General features: G+C 38.9%; 1 long non-coding RNA gene across 2 annotated transcripts; it reads right to left on the bottom strand.

Moving 5' to 3' along the window:
• Window positions 1-129: 129 nt before the first annotated feature.
• On the bottom strand, window positions 130-7,590 carry LOC310898694. Of its 2 annotated transcripts, XR_014583547.1 has the most exons (4): window positions 7,433-7,590; window positions 6,945-7,184; window positions 6,425-6,464; window positions 130-2,305 (listed from the first exon to the last, which is right to left on the bottom strand). It is a non-coding gene; the product is annotated as an uncharacterized lncRNA (long non-coding RNA). The 2 variants fall into 2 exon arrangements; XR_014583548.1 differs by lacking the exon at window positions 7,433-7,590 and having other exon boundaries at window positions 6,945-7,415.
• Between the last annotated feature and the right edge of the window lie 4,139 nt (window positions 7,591-11,729).

Below are 11,729 nucleotides of genomic sequence, written 5' to 3' on the forward strand. Positions count from 1 at the left end.
GCACCTGAGATTTTACAGCAGCAGAATTTACTTCAGCGTCAACTGAACTGTACAAAACCCACTTGTACATCAGTGGTATTACCCTCCACGAACTGGTTTTGTGTAGGCAGGGAGTAATCACCTGGATAATCTAATGAGAATAGATTGTGTAAATAGTTCCACAAAGAGCAAATGTGCATAGCTAGGGCAATAAATTGGAATGATCGATGGGACAAGCAGCATGGTAAGATCAAAGGCATAAGATTACAACAAGTGTTTTAATCACCAGACCTTGCACTGCCATTAACCACGTCCTGTAAATGCTCTCGCAGCACCCCCAGACTGGATATTTTCTGCATATTTCTGCCTTGGACCATTCAAGTTCAGTAGGATACAGCCTCCAGCAGCACCAGAAACCAGGTAAAGTGCAAACAAGACCACCCTCAAGATGCATCTGCTCAAGTTCAGCAGCTCTGCATGCTGCAAAGCGAGGGCTCAGCCACCTTGGCTTTTCCCTGAGCCTGCTGCTGCATGCTGTCTTGGCTTTCACAGGAAGGAGTATTAGCTAAAATTGTGAGTGCACCTTTGGGGTATGAGGGTGACACAAGAGGACATCCCTCCATCCCCTACTCTTCAATGCTGTACTGTGCTTTTTTTTTTCCACAAGCCACCACAGTAGATTTAGCAGAAGAGTTCAGCACGTGAAAAAGCACAGGATAACATTTGTCTCCACTTATCATCCTAATACCCCATTGCCAACTCAGGCCCATGCTTCTTCTCTGCATCTCCTCAAGTTTGCCTTATTAAGACCAGAAACTTCCCCCTAAACCTGAGCTTCCCTCCCAGGTCCTCTCCACTATTTCATCCTCCCCAACATTTTTTTTTTATTCCTCTACAGCCACTGGCTGCTACAGCAACTGCCTCTTCCTTGTCCACTCAGTCTTTGTAATGAATCTGTAAGAGATGCCAAAGAGTGCTGAAATGCAATGAGAGTGAAATTCAAAGTACTCACTGTTCTTCCTCTACCAAATAGAAACGAGGAGTTTAATTATCCAGAGCTCTGCAAATACTGGAGTTATCAAGTGATCTCCTCTAGTTCTAAAACTTTTCTTAACCCTAAAGATGTTTCAGCCACCAGAAGTCACAAAATGCAACTTTTTAGAGAGAAATTAGGGAGTAACCTCTTTCCATCTAATTCATACATGCTACTTCACAATTTTACCAGCATTTAAGATTTTATGTTCATCATCTCCTTTACTTTTGCATTCTAATTTCTTTTCACTAAAAGAAAAAGTGTGCTGACTGTGCCTCCAGAAAGAGGTCATCTTAGCTTTAAGTGCAACATAAATGCAGCCATTGCCTAGGGGAATGGTAAAGGAATTGAACATTCAACAGAGGCGCGGTGAACTTTTCAATAATTTTAAATAATCAATATATTAAGTATTCCAATATGTTAAAGGAACTTTACACTGAAGAAAGAGAGCCACATATCTGTACACCAAATAAAAAGAAATACATTCATGGGTTTTGGTCTGGATCCCCCGTCTCCCTCCAGTGTTTAGGGCATGAATATTAAAGATTCTCAGTGATTTTTTGTTGGTTGGTTTTAAGACAAACCCAAATACATAGCTCAGTTCAAGAACACCACCATTACTGTCAGGTCAGTAATAAAAAAAATAAAAACATTTTGGAACAAAGTTTCAAGAAAACATTTCATTTCCCACATGATATCCTCAGGTACATTTAACAGCACTCTGATGTCGAGATACCACAGTCCTTAATGAACTCATTCACAAGGCAGGCCTACTGAGTAAGCCAAATGTCAAGGAAAATATAAAAGCTTGAAGAAACAATTGATAACAAAGGATTTCAGGATTTTCTTCTAAACATGTAGGTCAAATTATGGGAAATGTGTGGGCAAAAATTATTACTACTTCTCTCTTATGGGTTGGTCTCACTTGCAGGATAACAGCTATGTCACTTTTCTCCCTGTGAATTTCAGTCAGCTGCTCTGTCTTCTATACTTAAGACCATTGCAAATCACCATAGGCACTATGGGCATTTCTTACCAAATTGATCAAGATTTCCCTCAACTACACAGTTGATCCATTTTACCCTGGAAAACAGATAATCAGAAAGGGAGAAAGTCCAGTCTGAACATTGTAACTAGCCAGATGCAAGAGATTTGCACTGCGAATTATTCTTAAAACTGTTTTCCTTTTCTGAAATAGAATCCCATAATTAAAGAAAAGTCCTTAAGGCGAAGGCTTCGAACGTAGAGGAAAGAAACGACATCACCAACTTGATGGGCCAGCGTAAATCCAACCTAAACAGAAAAAAAGAAAATACATGCTACTGCAATCATCACCGCAACCTGACTATATGTCTAATTTAAAACAAAGCAAAGAAAATTCACATCAGCTGTGTTATATTTTCACATTGCAAACTGTAAATAGCAACAAAATGAGAACAGAATTTCAGCTGGAAATTGCAAAGCTGTGATGGGCTGAGATGCTGTAGCTGCCAGAGCCAGAGGTGATACTCCACTGGAAAAAAAAAAAAAAAAAAAGTATTTTAGCATTTAAGTCACTGTGACTTATTATATGCTTTTTAAGTTTGATTTGTGTTGGGGAATGTGTGATCAAAGATGGACACGTGCAAGTTTTTTTTTTTCTTCGCTTCAATCTCACACAGTCAATCATTCTAGAATCAAATCAGTTCATCAGTGAAGAAAAAATCATTTTTTATTTTCTCCTTGCCTGAGAAATCCACTTTGCAACATTTGCTAGTAGAGAACTGTGAAAATTACTCATATGAATGATTTGAATCTTGAGGCTAAACCAAGTACGCTGACCTTCCACTCCTTACTCAAAATACATTCTTTTTATATTAAAATAACATATGGAATGTCTCCTGCATTTTTTCAGCACCTGGAACTGTGTGGTATCTTATAAAGCACAGAAATTATCTAGTATATAATACTCTGACAACATAAAACTATAACCCCAAAACAATAGAGTGAAGCAATAGGTCTGCACAGGTTGACTTGCTTTTCTTCACTCAAATGAAAACTACTCCTCACTTGCAAATAAAAGTTAATTGCATAAAAATCAGTCTCTCTAATATATTAATGCCTTACTTTATATGCAGGTGTGAATACGTTAGTCTGAGACAGACATCTTTCACCCAAGGCTGCTAACTTCATATCTCAAAGGAATCTCTCAGAAACCAAAAGGACAAACATCTCTGTGTCAGAGTGTCAAATCAAAATGTAAATCAAACAACAGATGTTCAAAAACATTTTCTAAACAGCTGCGGTTAAAGTACATATATACATATATTTAATAAGCTTTTAAAAATACATATTGTGAACTTATTTTTAACAATATTACCTAATAAAATGTCTCAAATGCAAGATGCCACATGGTAAGTGTGGTGCTAGGAATGGAGAAATTTATCCTGGGACCCCTCCAGCTATCAAAAGCACCAGAAGGATTTCATGGGGAATTTTCAACTGACTTTTATCTAAAGCCATACTACCCAGTTAGGGAAGGCATTTTCCATAAATTAATGACCTGATTCAGTTTTCACTTTTGCTTTCTGTTTCACTTTAAAAGAAAACCCTGAGGCTAGCAATACTGCAGTACAATGCAAACCTGTGCTGGTTTGTAACAGAGGGCTGCGTTCAAGGAAAGCTCCACTGCTGGCCTCAAATGCAAGAGCAAGTCCTTGCTAGAAAGGGGCCGAGGAAGGATGTACAGCTCAGGAGCTTTAGAAGACAAGAAAGAGGAGGTGCAGTCAGGAGAAATACACAATCGCAATTAGTCACTGGGAAAGCAGTGTTAAGCTTTTCTATAGTTTTTGTATTGCTTACATTCAGATACTCTGTTGAGAAAACAAATAATCAATTGATCTTATGATAGAGTCAAAGCACAAGCATGAGGAAATGGTAATACCAAACCCCCACAGGAGAAAATTAATCTGACTACTGCTGTTAACTCCCTGCAAGCCAAAATACAAGTTCTCAATCCTTGTATCTTCTACACAGAAGTGAGCAGGAAGGAAGGAAAAGGCAGCTAAAAAAAAGTAGGTGGGTGGACAGGACGGAAATAATAAATGGCCTGTGAGAGACTGCTCTAATGGGGAAAAATGTTGGAAGAATTAATTGGGAGAGAGTAAATGAAGACATGAGAAATAAAAAATAAAAAGGAGGAAAGAAAAAACTTAAGCAGCTATACAGGATGTAGAAAGATACTTGACAGGACAAATTCTTGAGGGACTTGTGGGATTACTGGTTGTTTCCTCAGGTTACAGCAGCTCTTCATACCTTGAGACTAGAAATACTAGAGAATAACATCTGGAGCGTCCTACTAATCCTTCAGTGACTGAATGAAAAATAGAATTTCACTGATTACACAGTTAAGAAAGCTGCAAAGGGTATGAATTGAGTTAAAACTTAGATTAAAAGTTCAGCACGGTGAAATACTAATTTTCTGGGTTATAATGCAAAAAACAGAACATAGTAATATCTCTGTTTTATTCTTGATGACAGCATTACCAAGAAAAGAAATAAACAGAACTTCTGCTATGAATTCAGGACAGCAGATATCCCTTAAGTTTTATTTAAATAGTATGTGGAATAAATTAAAAACAAACAAACAAACTGTAGAGGAAAAGCTTCTCTGTATGTTACAGTTTTACCAAACATTCAGATATATTAAACCTTTTTCATTCTGGCCATACTTGAATGAGGCAATCACATAAATATATGAATAAGTAGAGTACATTGTATGTTAAATCAACTATTATCACAGGCTTATCTGTGCCTGGGCTAAATCCAGAAAGTCACAGCAAAGCCTGAGAAAGAGGTGGACCTGGAATACACATGCAACAAAGCTTCCTTGTGTCCCAGAAACATTACTGAGCTATTACACAGGTTTTGCTCATCGGAAAAAGAGGAAATGAAAGGGGAACATCTGCAATGTCTAAAGTATTCTAAAGGGAATACACGGGAAGGATGTTTCAAAGCTATTTGAGCTAGTGTCAAACAGGGATAGGAGATGCAAAACCTGATTAAACCACATATTCACAGAGTTTACCATTTGAAATATGACATGCCAAATATATAAGCAGTTATGAAAAATACTGAAGGGGGAACAAGCAAGAAACAAACTCTGTGGACCTCTCCTGACCTAAACTTGTCCCATATTTTTCCCTTGTGTTAGAATGTTTGCTCACAATAAGAGTAGAGCAGTTCAGGTAAAGCTGTTACTTGAAAAGAGCTTGTGGTACCTACCTGAGAGCAGTTTTTGTTGAATTCACTAATAAGCCCTTTATGCAGGTATTACATTGCCATCTAGTGTATGTGGCATATATTGTAAAACACAGGAAACAGACACAGACATGCGTTGCACAGAGCAGCTGAGTTTTCCCCTAGCTGGTTTTCCTCAAAACATTTCATCTTACAGAAAGACAGATTTCCTCCATGCTACTCAGTCCCAAGAAACATATGACTTGTATTATTTTAAAAAGAAAAAAGGAAAAAAAAAAGGGGGGGGGGGGGACACCATGAAAAGCACTACTCCAGTAGCAGTTTTTCTACTGAATCCCATGCTGTTGTATTTAGTGGGTACATCCACTGACAGTTTTAGCTAGTTCCACTGTTCTCATGCATCAAAGTGTGCTTTAGCTTCAGCAGGCCTGCTGCTGAGAGCATGAGCCCTAACCCCTACCAGCCAGCAGCCAAGTAACACTGGGATGAAGAACGAAGAACAACGCTGATCTTTCTTGTCCCACTTCCTATAACTAATTGAACTGTTACTGAGACAGTGGCTAAGCCGCACCAGTAAGCCCCTGTACAGCAAGGAGGGACGGCCCACGTTATGCTGGCAGATGTCTGACTGCCTCATGCAGGAGCCACAGGGTGCTCCCACGGTGCCCCCCAGGCTCCAAGCTGTAGCTAGATGCACTGGCTGTGAGTACTATGAGAGGCATGGCATGGCATGCAGGAGTTAAACACGGGAGACATTTCGGCCTAGCTGGCACCACTGAGTGCCAAGCAATGCCCCGCCATGTTTTTAAGTGCGCAGGCCTCACTCCAGTTTAAGGCTTTGGGCTGTTAAACCCAGACTTCTGAAACAAGTTTTTCCTCCAACCTGTACTGTAAAATTTAATTTTACTGTAAGTATAAAAAAGAATATTTTTTTAACAGTAAAATTAAATTTAATTAGCCCTTTTGAAACACAAACAGGCCCAAATTTAGAACACAGAGGTTATCTCATAACGTACTCCATATGGCAGAAAAACAACTGTGTGCCCCAGCCACCAGGCTTACAGAGAGACCACCCTGGCATTAAGCCCCCCATCTACCTATCCAGCCCTTCCTTAACCTCTAGGTGCTTCACTGAATGCTGGAGTGAAAAAGAGAAAATGGCTTTACGCTCACCTCATCTGCCAGTTCACCTGAGAGAGAAACAGGCTCCCCACTGGAAAGAAAGAATAGGAAACAATCCTTATTATGATCAGAACAGTAAGTGGTATCCATAAACCACACTCCTGCTTTCAAAACGAGGTTTCTCAGTTGTGGAGCCAAAGAAGATCCTTTACACCCCAACATCAGTTACAAATACCACATTTTATGAGAACTTGCTATAGCTGTTCTTTTGGGAGCCTCCCCATTTTAACAAGATATCAAGAGCCTGATATTACGCATTATCAGCAAATTTCATCTTGTTTTTGCTAGATGTTGGGCAATTGAATTACTGGTTCTCCTCAATAACAAATTTACTTGCTTTACTCATCATATGATCTATTGGATAGGATGAAGTAGCAAATATAATAAATGGTCTGTAGCCTTTTTTTCCGCCATTACATATGTGTATTTGTTAGCAATACAGTCAACATTCAAAATACATCCTTTATCAAATTCAGGCTTGGTTTGTTATTGACCCACAGATATTACTTACACTGTGCCAACATGTGTGCAGCCCATAAACAGCTGAGCTAGGGAAGGAGGCTAGCAAGCTCCCTAATTCCTTTCAGTCTAAAAGAGCCAAGTTAGCAAAAAAACAACTGTTTAAGCTAACCGATGTCACTTTAAATGAATCACTGCAATGGCTCTGTCAGCAGATCAAAGGGACCAGTCCCTTCCAGCAGGGAGGGAGGTGAAGGACAGTTAGAGCTGATAACTCCTCCCGGTGGTACAGCTGTTGGGCATCATGCCAAGGGAAAAAGGAACAAGTGTAAATAGAGCTCCAGGGTGATTATAATTCATTTGCTCTAAAAGTGTTTAATTCAGCAAGATACAGGTACCCTCACTTAACACTAACCATGTAAATACTCCCATTCTCTTTAATAGGACAACATCTCAGGTGAAGCAAGCAAGTAGCTTGCTGAATTAAACCTTTAATGTAATAATCTACAGGCACAGAACTAGTGAGAGACTTTAGTATACCTCTTCCACCCTGTCTTGTAGACTGCCTCCCTCATTCTGTCACTGTGCTTAAACTTCTGCCCCCCTTAAAATGACAGATTTTCATAGACAGACGCAGCATTGCCTATCTATATTAGTCAGGCATGTTTTTAGCCTCCTGGCATGTGGTCAGAAAAAGCTGCCATTGCTGTAGCTAGAGCAAGGTACATCCCCCATTTGCTGAAATAAAAGCACTTACAAATGATTACCTGATCATCAGCTTACCACCTGATCAGCTAATAGAATAAATGGATGTTTTCTTCAGAGATCAAGACAAGAAAAGGTGGTGACTGTTTTTATATCAACTGGGGTTATCTGCCTTGTTTTTGCTAATAGAAAAATGAGGTTTTGTTAAATAATAATAATAATAATTAAAAAAAAAAACTGCTCCAAACAAAAGAGATTACATCAACTGCATCCTTTTCTAATGATTTAAAGGAGTTTTGTTTTAATCCAAAATGGAAATAGCAAAATGCTCACATTAAAATTTCGAGTAAGAACTTTGTTGAGATGCCTAACGGCATACAAATTTCAACAGCATCCCAATAATCAGCCTCAATTTTTCTGTTAGACCTAGGAAATTAGCACCAGTCTCTCATTTGAATTCATCTAGCACAAGAAAGATTTTATTCTAAGAAGGTAGAGGAGGGTCAAGAAACTTCTAAAGACACAGTCCTGCTAATTCCTAAGCTAGAGCAGAAGACGAAGCTTGTACCAAGAGCTCGTTGTGTGCTATTCTCAAACATTTGCAGTCAAGTATCAGTAGACTGCTGAAATCATGCAAGAGGACTCTAAAGCTGTTCAGATTACAGCTTTACCAGAAAGTATTTGCAGATAATATGGTCATAAGCTATTTTTCTTATTAAAATTATGCTGAAAGACATGAATTCTAGCCATTCCTCTATGGAACTGTTTCCCAAAAGCCATTGTGTGCTACTGAGCATAGTGGATGGCAAAGCTTCCACTGAATTTAGCTGTGAGGGAGATGTCTGGCTCCTCACCTGGAAGAAGAGGATTTCACATTCTTGTCCTAAAAACAACATCTTCCATTTAAGCTTCTGCAGTGTTTTGCATGGTTACTATAACATTTCTTTTTTAATAAAGGAAGCAGTAAAATATTGAAGGTAAAATGATAATATAGAGAGGAAAATCTTAGTGGAATTTCCTATGGCAGCATGAGGCTTTTATTCACAAAAAGGGCAGCTATCTGTTCAGAGCAAATCTAATAACCAGATGTGACTAGAACTTGGTGCTTCCAAATATTTCAGGTATGTGAGGTTTGAGAACATGACACATTATGCCAAAAATGCACACAGGAGAGGAAACAGGTAATTGGGAGGGAAATGCGCAGTAGCAGCACATGCCAAACTGCCATTGCTCAGTGTGTGAAAGCTGGGAAAGGGGATCTTTGTGGTGGAAAGAAATGGGACACAAGGTCATTTTCTACTCCCAAGGATGGCATTTAAATCCAGAGTAATTCCACTGAAGTCAATGGTTTTAAACATAGAATGGAAAATAGACTCTGGCTGTTATCCCTTTCTAATCACAACGGGAGGTGGAGAATCAGTTCAGCACATCTTTACTTTAAGACTTTCATTCTCTCTAGGGACAACTGGGATCAGGGCCAAACAGGTACCTAAATACCTGGATTTGCTCACTCACTAACAGTGCTGGATTAAGGCATGTTACAGAAGACGGTCACCTCATCAGCCAAAATGTTTGTCCCATCTGTCTGCCAGAGGGTTCTACCCAGCAGCAGGGCTATTTTGACTCACAATGCACAGAATTTAAAGCTGAAGACATGGGAATAATGTGGTCTTTGCAGCAAGGTGTAGCACAGATGTCTAGGTCCTGTTTTAAGTTTTTATGCTTGGGTTTTCCAAATACTAGGAATCCAAGTTTTTTGTAGTATTTTTTTAGCCTTTCAAAAAGCAAGTTTTCCAAATATTAAAGGCTTCAACTGGGGGAAAGAAAAGCTGTAACAGGAAGGGTTTTCACAAGTAGATTTTTATCTTTTTGTTATTTTGATCTGCAAGTTTCTAAAGGGAAAACATTCATTGGAAAAGTATGATTGATTTCTTTGTTTCCATTTTAGGCTTCTGAGTGCATTCCAGAAAACATTTTAAAAACATTAAAAAAAAAAAGAGACAGAGTTTATGTTTAAGTATCTATTGATTCTTCAGACAAATAACCACATTGTAGTTTTCTTGTGGTTTGTTGTCCCAAATTTCTGTTTTGTTTTGTTCCTATCCCCTAGGTAGAAAGAAAAAATATTTGAATACCTAAAGTACAGATTTTACTGTACAGAGTCATACAGAAACCTCAGTCAAGCTGGGTCCTCTCTGTTTACATCCCATTCTAACTCTACAAGTGGGAAGTGATTGAGGTACACTCATTGAACTGCCATGTAGATGAGAGTTGCACGATTGCACTTGACCTCTGCTGTAGTGAAGATATGGTTTCTCTGGGGGTGCTCCTGGACAGTAACACTTTTAGCTGCTTGCCTACAAAGCATGAAGCTTACCCTAATATTTCTTTTCAGCATTAAGCATGGCTCTGATTCCAAGACCACCCAGGCCTTAATCCAAGATACTAAAACAAGAAAGCAGCAGCTCAAACTGTCTGGATGAACATGTTTTTCAAGTACTGAAGTTGATGTGGTAGAGATTAGTGTTGGTCAAACGAAGCCTTTTCATGGTCCATCCTCTCTTGGAGAGAAAATATGCCTTGCAAGGCAAAATGAGATACAAGAAGAATACATCCATGACATCCCCAATCCTGAAGTCTGTCACCTACAGCTGACTGTAATATGCTAAGAAAAGTGCCAAGGCTTGTGCTCCCCACTGGTTTAGTGAGAGAAAAGGCTGTTAATGTATTGTTGCCAACAACAAAGGCCTCAGATAACCCTGTAAATATCTGTCTGTAAAAGACTAGGAGAAGGAAACAAAGTGAAATATTGACATTCAGGAAGGAGTAAACATACATATATATGTTATGTATCTAGAAATATATGTCTATGTATGTATGTACATAAATAAAACATTTATGACCTTAATCTTTGTTTCTCTTTTGTGGCTTTTTTATAATATGCATAATATACACCTAAATATCCATTTATCTAAAAAAAGTGTAAGTTGCCGTGAAGTAGTTTGCTCTCATAAAAGAGGCTTAATGGTGTGAGGAACTGAGACTAAAAGAAAGCAGAAAAGGAACTAAACTGCAGGTTATGATCACATCTTTCTAGCCCTATGTTTAAGGGGAATGGCCAAGTGAAGATCTGACAGGACATTAACTATGAAAACTACTCATTGCCTCCAACAGTTTATGTCCAAAGGCACAGAATAATGAGGTTATTCATAGGAAATGATGCAGCTGTGCATCTGCGACTGTGTGGCCTTCTATCAGCATCCGCAGGTTAGTTTCACCCTTTAGATAATAAATTCCAGCATACCACGATCTATTTCACATTTACTGACCTGTAACCCAGCACATTCTGCAGTGCACAGGCCATATCAGGATTTCAACATGCATCTCAGGGACACTGAAATGCCAAAATGAAATTGTGGAGAAAGAACAACTAGAAAATCCTGACGAGGGGGTGAAACAGTGCATGGCTTTGATGTCCCACCTCTACCCCTGGAAGTAACCGGATTTGAGAGGTATTGGGGCTTAGTATACAAACACTTTTCTTGGATATTATGGGACCTGAATCTGCTGACATAAATATGACACCAACAAGCCAGGCTTTAATTAGTAAATTCTAGGAATACAGTAATTCAAGGAAAATGACAATGTTGTAAGTCTCAAGAAGGATAGAAAGCCCTCCTAAGCATTTTCTTTGATCTAAAAATCAAACACATTCCTGTAAGCATTTCAGCAGGTTCTGTTATAACTTAAAATTCAGTTCAGAATCAAAGCTAAAATCTCCCTTGGCTTCATTCATAGAGCAGATAGTAAGGGAACCCACAATCAAACATGGAAAATCAATATCCAGATACATTTAATGGCATACAGATCCTGCCCTCAGAAGCCAAGGCTGAATTCTCAGAATCCGGTAATTAATGCATCCAAAAATGCCCTTAGATTGATGAAGCAGACCCTTGAAGCGAGGTATGATTGTCTGATACCTCGGGAAACAAATAAACCAGGTGGGACAATCAGAAAGGGAGTATCCATGAAGAATAAAGGATTGGTTCAGCCAAGGAACGCAAACTTTTAAAAGGACAATGGTCTTAGTTAAAAAAAAAAATTTTGATGAAAAAAATCTGTACTGCTACAT

Source organism: Anser anser (genome assembly GCF_964211835.1).
Source record: "Anser anser genome assembly, chromosome: 4".
In the NCBI taxonomy this organism is placed as follows: domain Eukaryota; kingdom Metazoa; phylum Chordata; class Aves; order Anseriformes; family Anatidae; genus Anser; species Anser anser.